This window comes from Corvus moneduloides, chromosome 14 (assembly GCF_009650955.1).
Source record: "Corvus moneduloides isolate bCorMon1 chromosome 14, bCorMon1.pri, whole genome shotgun sequence".
NCBI classification, from domain to species: domain Eukaryota; kingdom Metazoa; phylum Chordata; class Aves; order Passeriformes; family Corvidae; genus Corvus; species Corvus moneduloides.
The window spans coordinates 14,872,135-14,889,541 of NC_045489.1; the positions used below are offsets into that span (position 1 = coordinate 14,872,135).

Below are 17,407 nucleotides of genomic sequence, written 5' to 3' on the forward strand. Positions count from 1 at the left end.
ATTTTACATTTTGTTGCAGGCTCTTGCACTTGGGAATCTTTAGCATTATCTTGCGAAGTAAACTGTCCTTTTGCAATGAATCCTTGACAATGTATTAGTTCAGCTGTGCATTTACTGAGGGATAAAGGCTTTCTTCTGTGAGCAGTGGGAAAGCCACAAAGGCAAACAAAAAGCCAGCCATGTTCTGCAGCCCTGAACCAAAAGACGTGTCGTTTCCTGAGCCAGAATTGCCCAGCACAGACACAGGCAGCCAGTGACACCTTCAGCATGGAAAGTTATATGGGACTAATTTGTGTCCTAGATCCAAGTTTCCAGCACTGCTCTTCTCACCAGGGCTCGAAGGGGGATGTCTGTGCTCTGCCTTGAGTATAATGTATAGTATCTATTTGTAGAAAATACAACCTGGTGATAAAATGCTTGTCTAGGGAGTGGGATAGAGTGGCCCAGGCTCTTCACAGCTTGCAGTGATTTAAACCCATTTTTGCTGTCCAAAGAAACAGACAATCATGATGGGGGAAGAAAAAAGCGGTATGCCCTGCTCTCCCAGCACTGGCATTTCGGTGAATACTCTTCTAAGGGTCCCCCAAGGTTGTAGCTGATGTTCCCAGTGAAATATCACTCCCCAAGGAGGGGTGAGGCTGAAACCTGCGAGGGAGAGCGGAGCAAAGTGCCCTGCAGAATGTTTAGCTCTGCTTTGGGGTGTGGTGGGGGAAGCATTGCATTACCTTCCTTGGGAAGGTGTTGCTCTAACCCTGGGGAGGCTAGAAACTGCCTTCTTCCCTTGTCTCTCCCTCTGCCTTTTTCCTTGCAGTGGAAATTAACGACTGTGAGCAGGCACCATTTTCGCCAGAGGGAGAAGCAGCCGTTCTCTGCCCCAAAGTGTCCAGGGGAGTATATAGTTCAATTTCTGCAGGCATCCAGAAATTAGTGTCACCTCTAGAGGTGAATGAAAGGCAGGGTTAGTCTGAATAAGGAGAGGAATGAAGGAGGGTAGCACTGAGCAGGAATATTCAAGCCTGCACACTACTGGGAGGAACTGCTGAGGAACATTTTAACCAGTCCAGAACAGTCCAAAATGCTCTCACACTGTATTACGGTACTTTAATATGTGCTAGTACTTCTCATTATATTTGTAGTCAATAAATACACAGGTGGTTGTTGCAACTGAAGAATAATGGTGTCCCTGCAAAGCACTGTTTTAAAATGAAGTGGTGTGACATGGTGTTAGGACAACAGTCTAAGGGGGTTACTGTCCATTACAATTACAGACTGTGAATTATAAATGAGAGAACAATGAGAAACATTATTTTAATGGGAAATGTAATAAATGAAGGGGAAGCCAAAAGTCTCTAATTGATCCTTTCCCCAGAGATCACTCAGAGTGGCTCTCCTGCAGAACAATCCATCTTTGAAGAAGATGCAGTGAGTTAGCTTATGTTCAGCCTCTGCAGTGGTCCCTCACAGCTACAGCAGAGCAGGCACCTCTAGACCTACATTGGTGCTCTCTCTTGGGCTTCAAACCCTGCTCTAGGATATATCCTGCCTTCCCAAAATGGGAATCATGCTGCCGAGGCTATATGAGTGACCTTAGCTGAAATGAAGGCTCTCTAGGCCATCATGGAAATGAGTCAATAATGTTTTTGCCTTATCAAAGCATTTATAAAAACTGATTTTGCTAGATAGCTAGGTAGTGAAATATTCAGTATTCTAATGGAGTTTCTTAACCTGTTGTCACTCTGCTGTGACTGTAGCCTGTGTAATTTGATGAGTCATTTATTACTTTCGTACCTAATATATAAAAAATAGCTATGAGCTGAAAACATTGGAAATATTCACAAGAACCAGAAAAGCAGACCGGTAGCTGTGGGTCTTCTGTAACTGCTGACACCTCCTGAGAGGCCCTTACACTGAATTGATCCAGGACTTTCAAGCTCTTGTTTTATGTTAACATAAATAAATAAATAAATAAACATATTATCTTTAAGCTTGTTGGTTTTTTACCAGGGAAAGTTTTAATGAGAAAGTTTAACTCATCAATGTTAAGTTTTCTATTAATTAGATGAAAGTGATTTTTCCTTTGCATGCAGTTTCTGTTATCTGGCACTCGTGAACTAGTGGGTAGCATTCACAAGTAGTGCTACCCTGCTTTAGTCATTTCAAAAAACAAAAAAAGAAGGTCTAAGAAGTTATTGACTACTATAGCATTTACATTCCGTGGGAAGAAGTAAAACAGACATTTAAGAGCTGCATGTTGTTTCTGTAATTCCAGAATTGGAATAGATATGCTCAGCCTTTCTTTCAGTAACAAGACAATTTATGATTCAAAATAATACATTTGACAGCATAAATGAGAGGTCTGGCCACATCCAGGAACTTAAGCATGTGGTTTTTCTCGTTGTTATAAAAACCAAGCCAAACCAAATTTTCATTCCTGGCCAAACCAACACTCACTCCTGGCCCACTGGCTATTTTTTCGTGCTGGTTGTTTTTTATTTTACAGGCCTATCAAGTGCTGCTATGGAAGTCACTTTTTTTCCCTACTGAGTGAATAAATTACAAGTCCTGGAGCAGTGCTCAGTGAGCTGCAATTCTTGGCTGTAATATCTATGAGATATGGTTAAACTGAATGATCCACTGCTCAGAGGAGTGATGGCTTCTTTTACAGCCCTCATGTTCTTGCAGACAGTAAACCATTGAAATAGACCGTGAAGACAAGGGCAAGTTCACCATACTCTCATCTTTTCTGGAGTCTTGCATGTACTTTTGTCTGTGCTGTGGGACACCTTACACCTCACATATTCGAAAGTACTAAGTCTTGGCATTAACAGTGTTGGGTTTTTTTCAGTCTGTATTTTGAATATTAAAACTCTGATAATTTCTAGAAAAGTTTGTGCCTCTCTTTGAAGCAGACACAAGCTTCAGAGTCATATGTAAACTATATGTATCGAACCCACTTTTAAAGATGTTATTGTTCCTTCCAGTAGTTCTTTCTCCATCTGCACAGAAAATGTTTTTGCACTTCCAGGCAGACTCTTCTATTTCTACCTCTTAGACACTTAGTCACCTTGTAAACACAGAGCATTATCGTACAGAAGAAGCTTTTTCACAGACCCCATGACTTTGACAATTGCACTTATTGTAATTTTTTCATCTCTCCTGTCCTTCTTGACAGATGCTGCAGTATTATTTTATCCATTATTCTTACTTGACATTCTTACTTGACCTTACTTCTTACTTGACATTCCTTTGTCATCACTCTGAAGCCAGGCACAAAGAACAGAAGAAGGCTGTGATGGTAGGAAGGGAGAGGCCAGGATTGTTAGCCAGAGCTCCCAAAGCAGATGTGCCTGGGCAGGGCTGGGCTGTAACACTGCATTTAAGACAATTGCATTGTGTGTCTATTTAAATGCTAAAGAATAACACACATGCTCACAGACTCTTCATGGGTTAAACTTTCATTCATAGAAGCAAGGTGACACTTTTTTATACTCAGGCTGGATATTGTGATTGAAAACCCCCACTCTCAATACCCCCAGCCCCCATCCCAGACTTTACTGGATTTCTACTAGTGAGTAGTATGCTTTATAATCTTACTGGTTTTGTGTATTTAAATACAATGTCTGTCTAGCTACTAATTTTATTTTCCTGTTTAATTTATTCCCCAGATTCTCTGGCCTTCAGTCAATGCACTGGGTGATTAAATTATTATCCCAGTAATGAGGTTTGACACAATCTATGCCAGTTACCTGTGTGACCTGCTAAGTAGGTTAATTGGCAACCCTGAATAATTATCAGCCACCTCATCTTGCTGACTGAGAGTTTGACAATAAATGAAACATAAAAATGCTGAAAAAGACACACAGTTTTTAATTTCAACTTCTGAATTGTTTCAAAGAAACCTTTTAACTAGTTGCTTATTAGTAAAATGCAGTAATTGAAAAAATATCTTGTGAACATACTGGTTGTATTAATATATAGATGTTTGCTCCTGTGCATCAGCACAGCTTCCTAGAGGAAAAAGAACTCTGTGACATTAGATGAACAGGTCCCTCTATTCTGCAAATTGCCTATATAAGTGAATTGTTGCATCCTCAGAGACACTGCTCAAAAATGAGGAAAATTCAAGAAGTCAAAGTGATATTTGTGGTGACATTGCAAGAATTATGTTTTAATGCTTTTCTGTGAAACCTTGAGAACTAGAAATTAACTTTATTTTTCAATGAGAGCTGTGATCCTTCTATTCCCATTTCTGAGGAAAGAGAGTTAAGAAAAATAAATATGGTACCTGGTGATGCTGACTTGTATTGTGTATCTAATATTTTCTACTTTGTTCATTTCTGAAAAGCCAGAATGGTATTTCTTTCTGCCCTAGAAAATGTAAGATTGGAGCTTAGAGAGGAAGAATGGACTCTTATGAACGAGAAGATGGATTAAAAATACATGAGATTTAAAAGTGGGGTCTTTTCACAAGATAATCAGCTCAAATTAATGGTTCAGAACCACGGATTTAGTCAGACTTCCTCCAAAATCATTCCTCTGCCCTGGCCAGAAATCCCACCAAAACTTGGGGTAGAAAGAACAATCGAAGAGTCCATTTCTTGTTATCAGCAGTTAATGACTGCAAAACAAAGTGTCTCCAGAGAGGGACTTTGGAGAGCCCCATCCCAGGGGGAGAGGAGGAGCTGCTCTGCCCTATCCTCAGGCACTCCTGTGGCACAGCTGGTGGTCCTGAGCTGGTCCTTCTATGCTGGGACCCTGCAGCCTGCAAGCACAAGTACACTGATGGAACCACACAAATAAGTACTAAAGGCATAGTAATTTTGGCCCAATTAAATCTGGTTATCATGTGCCATCTCTCACAAAATTTCAGCATGATTTTCCAGCAAATAAAAGCTTGCAACGTCCTGATGTCCCATCCCCTCTGGCTGCCATTGACATCCCTCTTCTTCAGCTTCTGTGTTTGCAAAAAATAGGTTTCCATTTCTAAGCTCATTCCATAAAGAAAAGCAGAGTGTGCAGTCTTCTGTGTCCAGAATGGATTCTTCAAGTAGATAACCAATCCAAAGCCATTCTATCTTTCAGTTTGTTGTCTTATAGGCTTTAAAGTGGGGTGGCATAATTTAAGAGAAGATACTGATGAAATCATTCAAATCTGAGTCTGAACAAGTCAGCAGAGCTCAGCTTTTGAGAGAGTGAGTCACGTTGAAACCAAGCATATGCTCAAGCGTTTTTCTGGATCGTGGCCATATTGAACTATAATGACTTAAATGGATTTACTCCCCAGACAAATTTACCCTTTCCTTTCCTCCTACCCACACATACATTTGCACCTCAATCAATCACTTGTGTCTCCTTCTATTTCCTGCATCCTACTTTTATTACAAACTTTATGACTTGTTTAATCTCTTCTAAGCATGGCTTTATTTCCTCTACTGGTTTCCTTGATGATTCATCATCAGGGCTTTTTTGTCTCTACCTAAAGGTTTTCAATTTTACTGTAGAAATTTAATAAAAACAAAATTGTTAAGGCTTGTTAAAGGAGTTGTGTTGTCTTTTTGTGCTCCTTCATCTAAGCCCCTTCCTCCCCATATAAAGAAAAGGTGTTGAAGATGCACATCAGGTGGAACTACTACCTACAAATGGCAAAAAAAATATCTTGCAGCTCTCTTTCTGTGGATTTTTTTCCCCTACATGTGGTCTTTATGTATAAAATTATAGGCATTTAGATGTCAGGTAGCAGAAGAGGGAAAAATAAAATAGAAGAAGCATTGTAGCAAAATACCAAAGAACTGATGTATTGGTGGTAGTTATAAGGTGTTTTATTTCTCAAGAATTGCACAACTTTGTAAGGGTTTTACCATACCTGATAAAAAATTAAGGGCTGCTCCTATTTTGCAACTCATTACCCATTGCTTGTTGATTACATAAGTGTTTTTAAATGAAGGAGCACTGTGAGGTCCTGTGAGAAGCTAAGCTGACATGACTTCTGTCTTTCCTTTTATTAAGATAGTCAATAGCTCGGTTGTAAGGAACAGAATTGCTCTTTGTGACTGTATCAGACATTCTTTTGGGAGAGCTAGCTAAAATTTGAGAGCAGAAAAGCATTTCTGGAAAAAAAACCCAACAACCCGGCATGCCAGACAAATCAATAAGTGGATGGAGCCGAGTCTGAGACTTTTGGGTTGGGTTAGAACCTAAATCAAGACTGTATTGACTCTGCAAAGCCTGTATTTTTAGGGGTGCCTATATCAAAATCAATATTGCCTTCCTGCTTTATTTGATCACTTCTGTGCCTTTGTGCAAGCAAATCCATTTTACAGTTGTATTTATTTTCTAGAGCTAAAGTCTTCTATTTGGTATGTGTGGCCCATGTACTGTGGCTCTGTGTAAATTAACAAAAGGTGGATTGTGTGTGGTATCTGTCACCAGTGTTCTCTACTGATGACATTTGCAAAGGAAATGAAATATCTCTGTAATTTCTTTGATGCATAATTTATGTACAGCTCCTATATGTGAGTTCTCTACATGCTGTTCACCATTACCTCAGAAATAACTGGTTTATTTTCTGGAAAAGGGACACAAGCATACACTGATCATCAGAATCCCAGAGCATAAACAGTGGGCTTTAATGATCTAATGCTTTGCATTTATGCAGCTTCCCATCCAAGATCTTCTTATTGTATCTAATGTGTCCAATATATACATTATTTAAAAGCATCCCAGCTTTGTGAAAGGTGTCTGCCCAGGGAGGTGGTGGAGTCACCGTCCCTGGATATTTAAAAAATGACTGGATGTGGCACTCAGTGCCGTGGTTTAGTTGATGAGGAGGTGTTAGGTCATAGGTTGGACTTGATGATCTCAAAGCTCTTTTCCAACCTTGTTCATTCTGTGATTCTATGATTCTGTAGGTTTTGTAGTCCTGTTTTGCAGTTAAAGCTGCAAGGACAATTCAAATTTTACCTGTCTATGCTTTAAGTTAGGTAAGAATCTTGTGCTTGTGCACTTGGCTAAAGTGTTTGGACTGGTCCTGACTGTTAGGTAAGCTCAGCTGGGCTTAATATTTTAAGAAGAATTTTATTGTTCTTGAACTATTTGTAATCTTGAATGATTGTTCTGAACTATTGTTCAGAACTAGTTTGTGTTGGCCACCTCAGAGTGTACCCAGTGACAGCCTGTCTCTTTGTTCACCTGCATATACAGACTTGCCCTAAATAAATCTGAAAATGAGACTTGTCTTTGAACATTTAGAGTGGAGTTGATGCAGTATTAGTTTGCTATAAAGCCACTGAAAAATCTGAACCTGGCCTCCAAATTTAAACCATCAAGCACACCATGCCCAGGCCCCCTGCATTCTGCAGGTTTTGGAATTAAGAAGCACTGCTAAAATTTTACTTAACTGTTTTTTAGGGCAAAACCTCTGCATTCCTTATGGTAGAAAAATGCATCTATCACAGGTAACATTTCCTCTGATTTTTTGCTTGTGCTACCAGCCTTGCCTTATCTGTCCTGAAAGTACTCTGTGTGTGGTATTTATGAAATATTATCCAGGTATGGTATTTAATCTCTTTACAAGAGAGAAAAAACCACAATGCTCTTACTCAGCAATTCCATCTGAATAGTGCTTCTGTGATCCGATTTTCCACCTCTTGGTACAACCAAATTATTACTTCAGCAAAACTGTCTGCAGTGCCAACACACACACAGATGAAGTCATAATAGCAGTTCATTTTACACATGCATATGCACAATCCTCCAAATGGCCTTCCTAAGAATAGAAGTTTGAAAAGCTCCTTGATAACGTGAGTGTGAAAGGGGTTTTTGTACAATCGATATTTGCATTCTGCTTGCTGCTTGGTATTGATTGCATCTGCTTCTGCAGGATATAATGTATATTTAACTGTATAAAATAAGTATATTAAGTACTAGACCTGTGCTTCCAATAAAAGGAAAATTCTGGATTAATAGCTGTATTTTCCATTTTTTTTTTTTTAAATACATTCAATATCTCAGAGTAAACATCAAAATTCTTCCAGAGTTAGAAGAAATAAATTCAGTCTTCTGGGTAAAACAATCCCTATAGGGCTGGTGAAACTCAAGCTTTAAAATTGTATGCATTGTAAGAATGATAAAATGCTTAAGAAAAGACAGGTAAAATATAGGAATGCTTGAAGGACTGGAGATGGCCTAAAAATATGTGTTTGTAATTCTGGTTTAGGTAAATTGTAAAGGTAGGAAAAAATTAAGTGGTTTATAGCTATATAATAATGATGTTCTATAATGAAGCGTTCACTGCAGGTAGAGATGAGAAATGTAATGAGCACACCTTTTCCTGATGGATTCCTTTGTAAACCTCACATCGTGGTGTGTTTCCACAAGGTACTGAAAGTGCAGAAACTCTCTTCATAAAGGAAAACTTGCATGGGCAGCCACCCTTGTTTCCTACAACTTGCCCCTGAGACAAAATCTGTTCAAGGAAAGTTTCAAAAAGAAGGCAGGTTTGGTGTCTGAGTCCCACATAAGAAAGGGCTGAGTAAAAAGAGCATTTCAGCTTCCTCTACCCCACACTGGATACCAGTTATTGCCACATCTGTGCCACCTCTGCATTTTGTGGGGCCACTTCTATGAGGCAGATCAATGGATTGATCCCTGTTAAGAGCAAGCAGGCAAAAAGATCAATTAACACACTGAATATAATTTCATAAAATAAATCAATTTGCACCACCAAAGGAGGAATTAAAAACTGGTGGGCGATCTCACCATTTGGGCTTGAAAAAAATAGACCTGTTCTGATATGAAACAGCTTGACTTCAATAAATAGCAATTTAGGAATCCCTTTGGCTCCTGAGAATACAAAAGAAGTCCAGTAGCCAGCAAGGTACCTTTACTGTGCTTTACATACCAGTAAACAATCTGGACTGAATAGGGCACTGTCCAGCTTTATATAACAACTGCAAAGAGTTGAAAATAGCTGTAATTCTAATGAACACCTTTTAACTACAATCAATTTCATCTTGTCTTCATGACAGATAAAGAGCAAATTACTGGTACACATTAACAACTTGAGAAGCAAATAGTCCCATTAAAATATTTTGCCAGTGTTCATAAACCATTGCTTCCCAGAACTCCATCCCTGTCAAATAAATAACTTTTTGTTCCCTATTAAATATGGAGAGCGCAGGTTACTATGGTGATCAACAGAACACAGAATAAACTCTGATTCATCATAACTGCCACATTCTAGAGGAAAAAAATATCTGAATATCCACTTGCAGTTTCAAGCTGGATCTCTGAGAAATGTTTTGAGAAAACAAAATGATTTTATGATGTCCAAGTAACACTAGGTGGAGTATCACAAAAAATGGAAGTGTTCCAGCAGTGTGCCCCTTCAAATAAGAGTGTTTCTAGTCTGCAACATTTTAAAACTCATGATCACAAGCCTTAGGTTTTTTTGTCTTTTTATTCTAATCAATGAAACATATAGAACTGTGCTGGGAATGCTATGGGCCACATTGCTGTGGATGTATATCTTCATCTGGGTCAGGGACACCCTGGCCTTTGCCTGTGGTGTTCTTTGTGTGCCAGTGGTTTACAGTCCCATTCACTCCATGTTTTATGTTCAAAGGGTGGAATCATTGACACTGGGCAGGGACTGCTTTGATGCCAGTTCTGGAGGCTTCACTCTTTTGATGAATATGAGACCCATGCTTTTAATTGCACTTATCTGCATTCATTGCTGGCTTTTTACTACCAAGGCTTAGGAAAGCAATGAAGTAGCATTGGGAAGTAGCATATACACATCTGCTTTCTTAGTAATCTGTCTTTAATATTTGTCATCAAGACCAGTTTTCTCAAATACCTGCAATGAATTCCACACCACAAAATGAAATGCTATAGTTATTTTTGGTCATCCCCAGGTTTAGTTTAATAAAACACAACTTTGATTGCCTCAGTCTTATTGCATGTGTTGCAGTGCTAGGTTTGGTTTAGCAAGCTGCAGCTTTCCTGGAGAGCTCAGCGGGGCTGCTTAGGGCAGGGCAGCCATTCTGTCCTCCTGTAGTCCTTTTTGGATGGCCCTGAGCTCTTACTCCGGCTAGCTATCAGCTCAGCAACACAGTGATAGCAAAGGAGGCGAGAAGGGTCCCTCCATGAGGGCTTCAGAGGACCTTTATTGGTTACACCGTGTCCCAGTGATCCCCCGAGGCACAGAGACCTTGTGATCTGGGCGCAGGGGGTTTTGTCAGGGCTCAGGGGCGGTCCATGGGCAGAGTTGGGGTACAGGAACCAATAAGAAGAACCTGAGGGAGTGGCCAGGGCTAGGGGGCAAGGAACAGGGGGGGAACAATGTGGGATAAGAAACGCAATGGGTAAACAGATCACCACAGTTGCAGTGCAAGTCAGAACCTTCTGCTGGTCTTTGCAGTGGCATTGAAATGGTTTAGGAGCAAGGAAGGCAGTCTAGAGCTAACACAGCTGGGTGGACCTTGAAAACAGCCACTTGCTGCATGGCTTTAGATTACATGCCGTTTGATTTTACATATTTCAGCTTCTTCTAGCCTCAGTACTACATCAGATCTGCAAAATATCCAAATGAATTAAACAGAAAGATCTCCTAGTAGCTTGCATGATGACCTTCAGGACTCAACGCTGACAAGTCCCCAAAATTTCTATTCACCTTTATTAAGACCTGAGGAGCAGCATTGAGATGAGTGTCTGGTTTTTTCCTACTCTATCCATTCAGTCTACTAAATAAGAGTATCTCCTTCTGTTACCCCTGATATGTTTTTGAGAGAGATAATAACCTACTTTTTAATTGTAGGGCTGCGCAAGGGACAAAGTGAAAGTGATTAAAAAAAAATTTAGGTCCATTGTAAGAGGCTTCTAACTACACTCTAGAGGTTTGAAGCCCTACACAGTTATTATCTGGCTGGGCTTTTTGTATCAGTTTTATTTCTAGTCCCAGACATTCATGGTAGTGAATGTAAGTCACGCAAAACTCGTGCAGCATGAAAGTCATCCATAGCCCTTACAGCTCAAAAGGACATGCCTGTGGGTTCACAAATATACGAAGCCTTTCCCTCAAAAGGATGGAAAGAAGGAGATTCAAAGGCTGGTAAAATCCAGAGCCACAGCTTTTATCATTTGATGATGGTACAGAGGATGTTTCCTTCCCAGCTGAATCATGCTCACCACTCCCCATCTCATATGGGGAAGCTCTCCTTTGATACCTGTGAGAGAATTGAAGACTCTTGTGTCTTCCATATATCTAAGGTGGGGAGGGGAAGAGAGACATAGCGAGTCAGAGGGAAAGAGGTAATTTCTTTCACATTTCATATTATTGACAGCCTTTTCTGAATTTCTTAAGCGCTTCAGAACAAAGAATAAAGTTTTTGTTTTTTTTTTTCTTAGAGGCATGTTGTAATTCAAACAAAAATCAGTTCAGCAAAACCATCTGTTTTATGTCTTGGATTAGGTTTTATAATCTGTAGAATCCAGGAACCCAGTAACTCAGAAGGTAACAAGCATCTTTGTTATTCTGCACATGTGATCTTTGTTATTCTGCACATGTGCATTACAAAGTAACTCTTATTTTTAACCTCCAACTAAATGTGTCACTCTGGTGTCATTCCCCTAATTTATCACTTCTCCCCAGCATGGCTGCCTTTTGTCTTTAAAATGTCATATTAAATATCATCAGCATTTGCAATCTTCTGGACAGAACATTTAAAGTTGAAGTAGTTGGTGTCAATATATATGGACACTGAAATGGAGCTTCAATAAAAATCTATATGGACAATTAGTGCAGTACCAGCTCTTCTCTAACCCAAATGTCGTTCTGCATTATGGCCTGGCTGGTGTGACTGCATCACAACTAAGCCATAACTTCTAAAAGTACATTTCAATTTCGCCTTTACTTAAAAAAAAAAGAAACCTCACAAAATGTAGTTGCCCACTAACAGCTTTAATAAAGGGCTCTATATCTCATGTGTGTGACTAATATCTCTGTATGCCTAATAAATTCTGTGACAACAGTATAATCACTCCTGATAACTGTGGGTTTTGAGCTGAAGAAACACCTGGATAACAGAGACCTGATGAAGTGCTGAGACTAAATCTCCTCTTGTGGCTCACAAGCAGCAGCCCTTTATGGGCTGAGTATGCCCTGAACTCGAGTAGATACAAATGCTTGTGTAATGCTCTGTCTGTGCTTCCCTAAGCAATATTCTGCATAAATATGTATGCATTGCTATTTTTACCTGGCATGATCATGGAAAGCAAGTACAGTAAGTATATGAACATGCCCAAAAATGACTCAGGTTCCATCTCAGAAAGCAATCCAGTATTTTTTTTCCCACATTCCTCCAAAAGGAAAAAAGTAAAAGTTCAAGTAATCAACAACTGTTACTTTTACCACACTGTAGACAGAACACATGCTTAAACCCCTGGATTAAATTTCACATCTAGTTCTTAGTTTTGCTGCTGTTTTGTTCTTACTGTATTTGAGCAGGTAAATTGTCCTTCCAACTCTGCGACTCTGAACAGATATGAAATTTCCCAGCTGGACAGGCAGCAGAGGCTACACACAAGAATGACAGGAAGGCAATCAGGCACAATGGTAAGCCAGATGAGAGGGCCATTAACGAAAATCTGGATCACTTTGACCACACTATCTTCAGGGGCTGCTGTTAATAATTTTTGCTTGGAATTATGTTCTCCAGTATAAATTATAGGAGATGAAAATCATAAAGAATACTACTAAAGAACATTTGATGAGGCAAGTCGGTACCCTAGTGAGAGATTTCAATAAAAGTGATTTCTTGCCAGGGATAAGCTTCAAAGCAAGGGCTGTGCACACTCTTTCAGGTGGAGAAACCAATGCTTTTTGGAAAGAACAAAAATCGACCAGCTGCTGAGGCTCGAGCTCGAGGTGGGTTTGCTAAGAATGAAGATAAAGGTAGACACCAAATTTTTAAGCAGACGCTTTCAGCCTTTGTAACTTTCCACGTCAAAGCAGGTGCTGACACAGGCCCAGGATGAAAATGCTTTAACAATGACTTTCCATTCAGGAACTTCAGCTTAAAAGTCACACAAACTGTGAGGGTAAAATGCAGATGGTGGTGCCTCAGACTGTGGGTTTGGCTGTTCTGTGCAGGATGCTGGGTGTGTTCAGCATCACAGTTCCCATGGGGAAGCGTGACAAGTACCTGCTGGTATTCCCTCCTGAGGGAATGTTGGCTTCTCCTGCCACAGGTCAGCCTTTCTGTCCAGCCTCCTCCCTGTTCCTCACTTGAAGATCACAGGCTGCAATTCTGTCAGTGCTTCACTTGGGAAAGCACCAAGACAAGAGGAATGGAGTTTTGTTTCCCTGCTCATTCCGTGATAATTCCTTGATGAACTTGGAAATGGTGTTATCATAAAAGGCACCTTTGCTATCTGGATGTGCACTGGTGGGACTTCAGGAATCAGTTGTGACAACTGTTTCACTAGAGTCACTCTGTGAGGAGACACACTTTTAGTTTGAGTGGTAGGCATGTTTTTTCCCCCCCTTACTTAGTTTGTAAGTCCCTCTAAGCTTTTCTCATACATAAATTTTATTCCTTATTTCCATCATGATCTCCTTCAATGATCATTTGAACTTTTCCCTAGTTTATGAATCCAAAATGATGCCCCAAAGTTATCGCTGTGGCCTGAGGCAGGGATGTTGCACCAATCAGCATTGCCAGTATCCTGAATCTCAGGATAACACTCCCCCACAATCCACACTCACACCCTTACAACTGTCCTCCCTTTTGTCTTTATTTTGTACCACACATGTTCTTTGGCAGAAAGGGAACTTTTTTTTCTTTCCTTCACCATTTGTAAGGTGTTTGAACCTCTGTTCATTGGGAACTCAGTAGATGCTTAGCTCTTACACAAGATTCTTCCACTGTACATTAAAACTTAGGCCACCAGTTTCCTAGGAACCAAGAGCCCTGGAGCATGGGTGGTTCAGGAATGTCTGCCTGAGCCCACTTTTTTGCCTTTGAGCACCCACCCACACATGAGTATTATAATTAAGTGCCTTTCCCAGTATATGGGGCAGTGCTGGATGGGCACACAGCACATTTACCAAGCTGAAGTTCATGCCCTGGAGCAAATCCAAAGAGTTCCCTTCTCCTTCACACCTTCCCCAGGGAGCTGGTACCACAGAGACACCAAAGGGGTATTTTGTGGAGTACTTGGTAAGTTTTAAGCTTATTCCTTAGCTCTGTGGTGGAATGAGTGCACTTAGACCAGTGTTCTTTTGAGTGTCTTGCAGATTAATTTTTATTCCTTGCCAATGCATGGAATACTTAGCCAAGTAAAGCAGAAGAGTGTTCAATTTTTTTCACAGCAACTATCCTGTAGTAAAAACTCTTGAAATAGCTGGATGGTGCAAAACCAGCCCTTTCTTCCCACTACTAACACTTGCAAAAAACAAAATCATCCTTTTCTCCTTCTGACATACAAATAATTGTTGTTGTATTTCACATTGTCTTGATCAAGAATGAAAGTTAATTCTCTAAAATGTAATTTAAAGGCAATTAGAGATAAATGCTCTTAAAAATCCTATTAAAAATGATGGAAGCTCCAATTTTACACTGCCAATTTTAGAATACTTAAAAAAAAAGTGAGTGCAAAGTCTATACCCAAAGAAATTACATTTTAAGAGTGAAACTAATAATATATCTATTTAGTTTTAAACATTAATTCACTAAGGATGGATTTCACCATGAGTACAACATTCTGCAATCACAATATTTTATATTTAACTCCAGTGAATATCTCCTTCCTGCTTTGTAGAAACTCATGTTGATACAGAAGGAGGAAAAAAAGAAACAGTTTCTGGAGTGATCCATCTATATGGAGAGCTGAATTTAATTAATTGGAAGCTCATTTATTACTGAGCTATAACACTTCTGATAGGATTGTAGGGATCATTCCAATAAACACTCTATTGCTCTTGAAGCAGGAAATAATTAGCTTTCAGTTCTGACCAAAATAAAGAAAAGTAGTCCTGGCAGAAGCAGAATCTGAATTTCTGCTTCCAAACACCATTATGTACTTAACAAAAACTTAAAAAAAACCAAAAGAGGTGGATGGAGTCAGATCTTGAGAGCTCCTCAAATGGTGCATTTTTGGAGGCATTTTTGAGTCACTGCAGTTTCTTGAGCAGAAGGTCTAAACAGGATGCCCAGAGCCCTGCTGTGCCTCCTGAGAGGTGCTGGGTAGCTCCTGCATGAGCCTGTATAGGTGAGCCTCGATGCTGGAGCCCCTGGGGACAGGGAAGCAGCCATTCCGACCTCCTCTCCTGTCCTGACTGGCATAGAATGAGATATATTTTCGCTCTGTTTTCCCACATTCCTTGGCAAGTAGCTCAGAAGTCATCCCTAGCAGCACAGAAGTGCCAGTTCTATTAACTCCTGCCTGATACTAAAGGCATGTCTTAGACTCTGGGTCCCAAATTGGTTTCAGCCTTTCTCTGCTTCTTTTTTAGGCAAGATAGTAGAATAATATTCAGGATTATTTTTAATGAAAATTAGGCAGGAGATGATCTACAGTAGAGACTATGAATTATGTGATATCAAGGAAAGTAATCTATATGAAGATGTCAATTTTATATTAAATAGTCACATATCTGTCTGTGACATATCAGGACCTGTAAGATAGAAAAGAGCCTACATAAAAGTGCAGATCCATATAAAAGTAGAGATAGTCAATAACTTTCATTTAACAGAAAAATGGTATTTTTTTAAAATTGCTGCTTATATCTCTTCTAGTTCTGACATATTTTCCATTTGGTAAGGAACTAAAGAAGTTCCAAAAGAAGTCCTGACATATTTCCTAAGAGTCATTTTTCTTCAATACCTGTCTTGGTTTTATTATGTTCTACATCACTCCAGGACAGCTGGGTTGCAGCAGCACAATTCCTCAGCACCGTGCTGGATCAGGCTGGTGTGTGGCACACACTTGGCTGTAGCTCACAGCTCTGACATTCTGACACAGCCTCACATGATTTAGGGCTTCGAGGACCCTGTCAGAGAAGGGGTATTTATGCCCAGAGGAGAGGAAGGGTTGTAGATGAGCAGGTTTCTAATGCTTGGCTTTCACTCCCAACCCCAATCCACTTGTATTTAGAGTACTTGTGTGGAAATGTTCCAGTGAAGGCACCTTCTTTCCCCTGAGGGCAAATGCAAAATTGTGTTATAACAATGCTGGAATTAATCTGAGTAGCTGGAAGGTCAGGAGGGAGGTCTTCAGAAAGGGAAATATGATTAAACTCCTCCTTGGACAAGTGCTTTGATTTCTTCAGAGGACCTGTGGGAGATCCCTGATGCCAAGATCCTTCAGAGGCCCTGGTCTCAGTAATGTCACTTAGATGACAAGGCAACTTGAAAGTAACAATTGCTCCTTTGACCTGGCGTTCAGCCACACATTCAGGATGTTGCAGGGTTTTCTGCTTAGAAGAAATATGTGTGCAAGGCCAATAGCTCTTTGAAGAAGACCTGTTATTATTTTCAGAGAACACAGGCCTATTTCCCTGAATGCTGAAGGAATCAAACAAAAACTATTGTCTTTGCTCTCAGCTTCTGCCTTTTTATGCTGGCCTGACAGGCTGTAAAGTGCTCTCATGTGTTTTCTCTCTCTCTCTCCAGCTTTTCTCAAGTCTGCATCACAGAGAGGTAAAGCTGTGGGTTCCCTCTCTCATTTGCCTATAGGTTTAAAAACACATTGCCTACACAATAACATTATCCTCTGCCTCTGTTAACAAAGGTCAAGTGTGACCCTCGTGGCTTTGTTTTGGCAGGAAATGTGCTGAGGAGTTATTCCATCACCTTTCATCACTGGTGGTGGTGATGCCCTCCAGTTTTAACTCAAAGCTGTTGTAAGAGTTATTACAAGAACTGCCCTGGACCACCAGTTACAAACCTGTTGAAAATAAATCCCCAAACCATGGAATTGAGGAGGTCCAGTATTCTGACCATGCCTCTTTTGCAGACTGAACATTTCCTTCAACTGGCAGGATTTTCTTCAAAGACATTCAGTTTCTTGACACAGTTGTTTTCATTTGTTGACACCTAGATATTTACCAACATTTCATTATGAATAAAAATGGAAAAGCCAGCTGGGTCATATCCCTCACATTGAACCCCCTTTTCTCTTGATTTTCAGAGTGTGAGAAAGTGCATGTTTTGGGTTTTTTTTCATGAAAAACCAGGGTTATTCACATTCCGATCTGACTGTGGTATAGTGAAAAACATGGCTACCTGAGGCTTTCGTGGATCACTGAAATGATTTTGGAGGCAAATATATTTTTATTATTATACCAGTATTGGTTTGTGCAGTATTTCTGTGCTATATAGTGTTATTAATACTCTGTGCCCAACTT

At 40.0% G+C, this 17,407-nt stretch overlaps 1 long non-coding RNA gene across 7 annotated transcripts in view; it reads left to right on the plus strand.

The window, feature by feature from the left end:
* The window catches only part of LOC116450876, a 180,949-nt gene that overhangs the window by 18,975 nt on the left and 144,567 nt on the right, over window positions 1–17,407 (plus strand). The window contains exon 6 of one of the 7 annotated variants that reach the window (XR_004242993.1): window positions 20–5,538. The exons of 5 other annotated variants lie outside the window; for them this stretch is intronic. This is a non-coding gene — a long non-coding RNA (uncharacterized LOC116450876). Of the gene's footprint in view, window positions 1–19; window positions 5,539–17,407 lie in introns of those variants that run through there. One more of the 7 variants, XR_004242999.1, reaches the window with a different exon arrangement.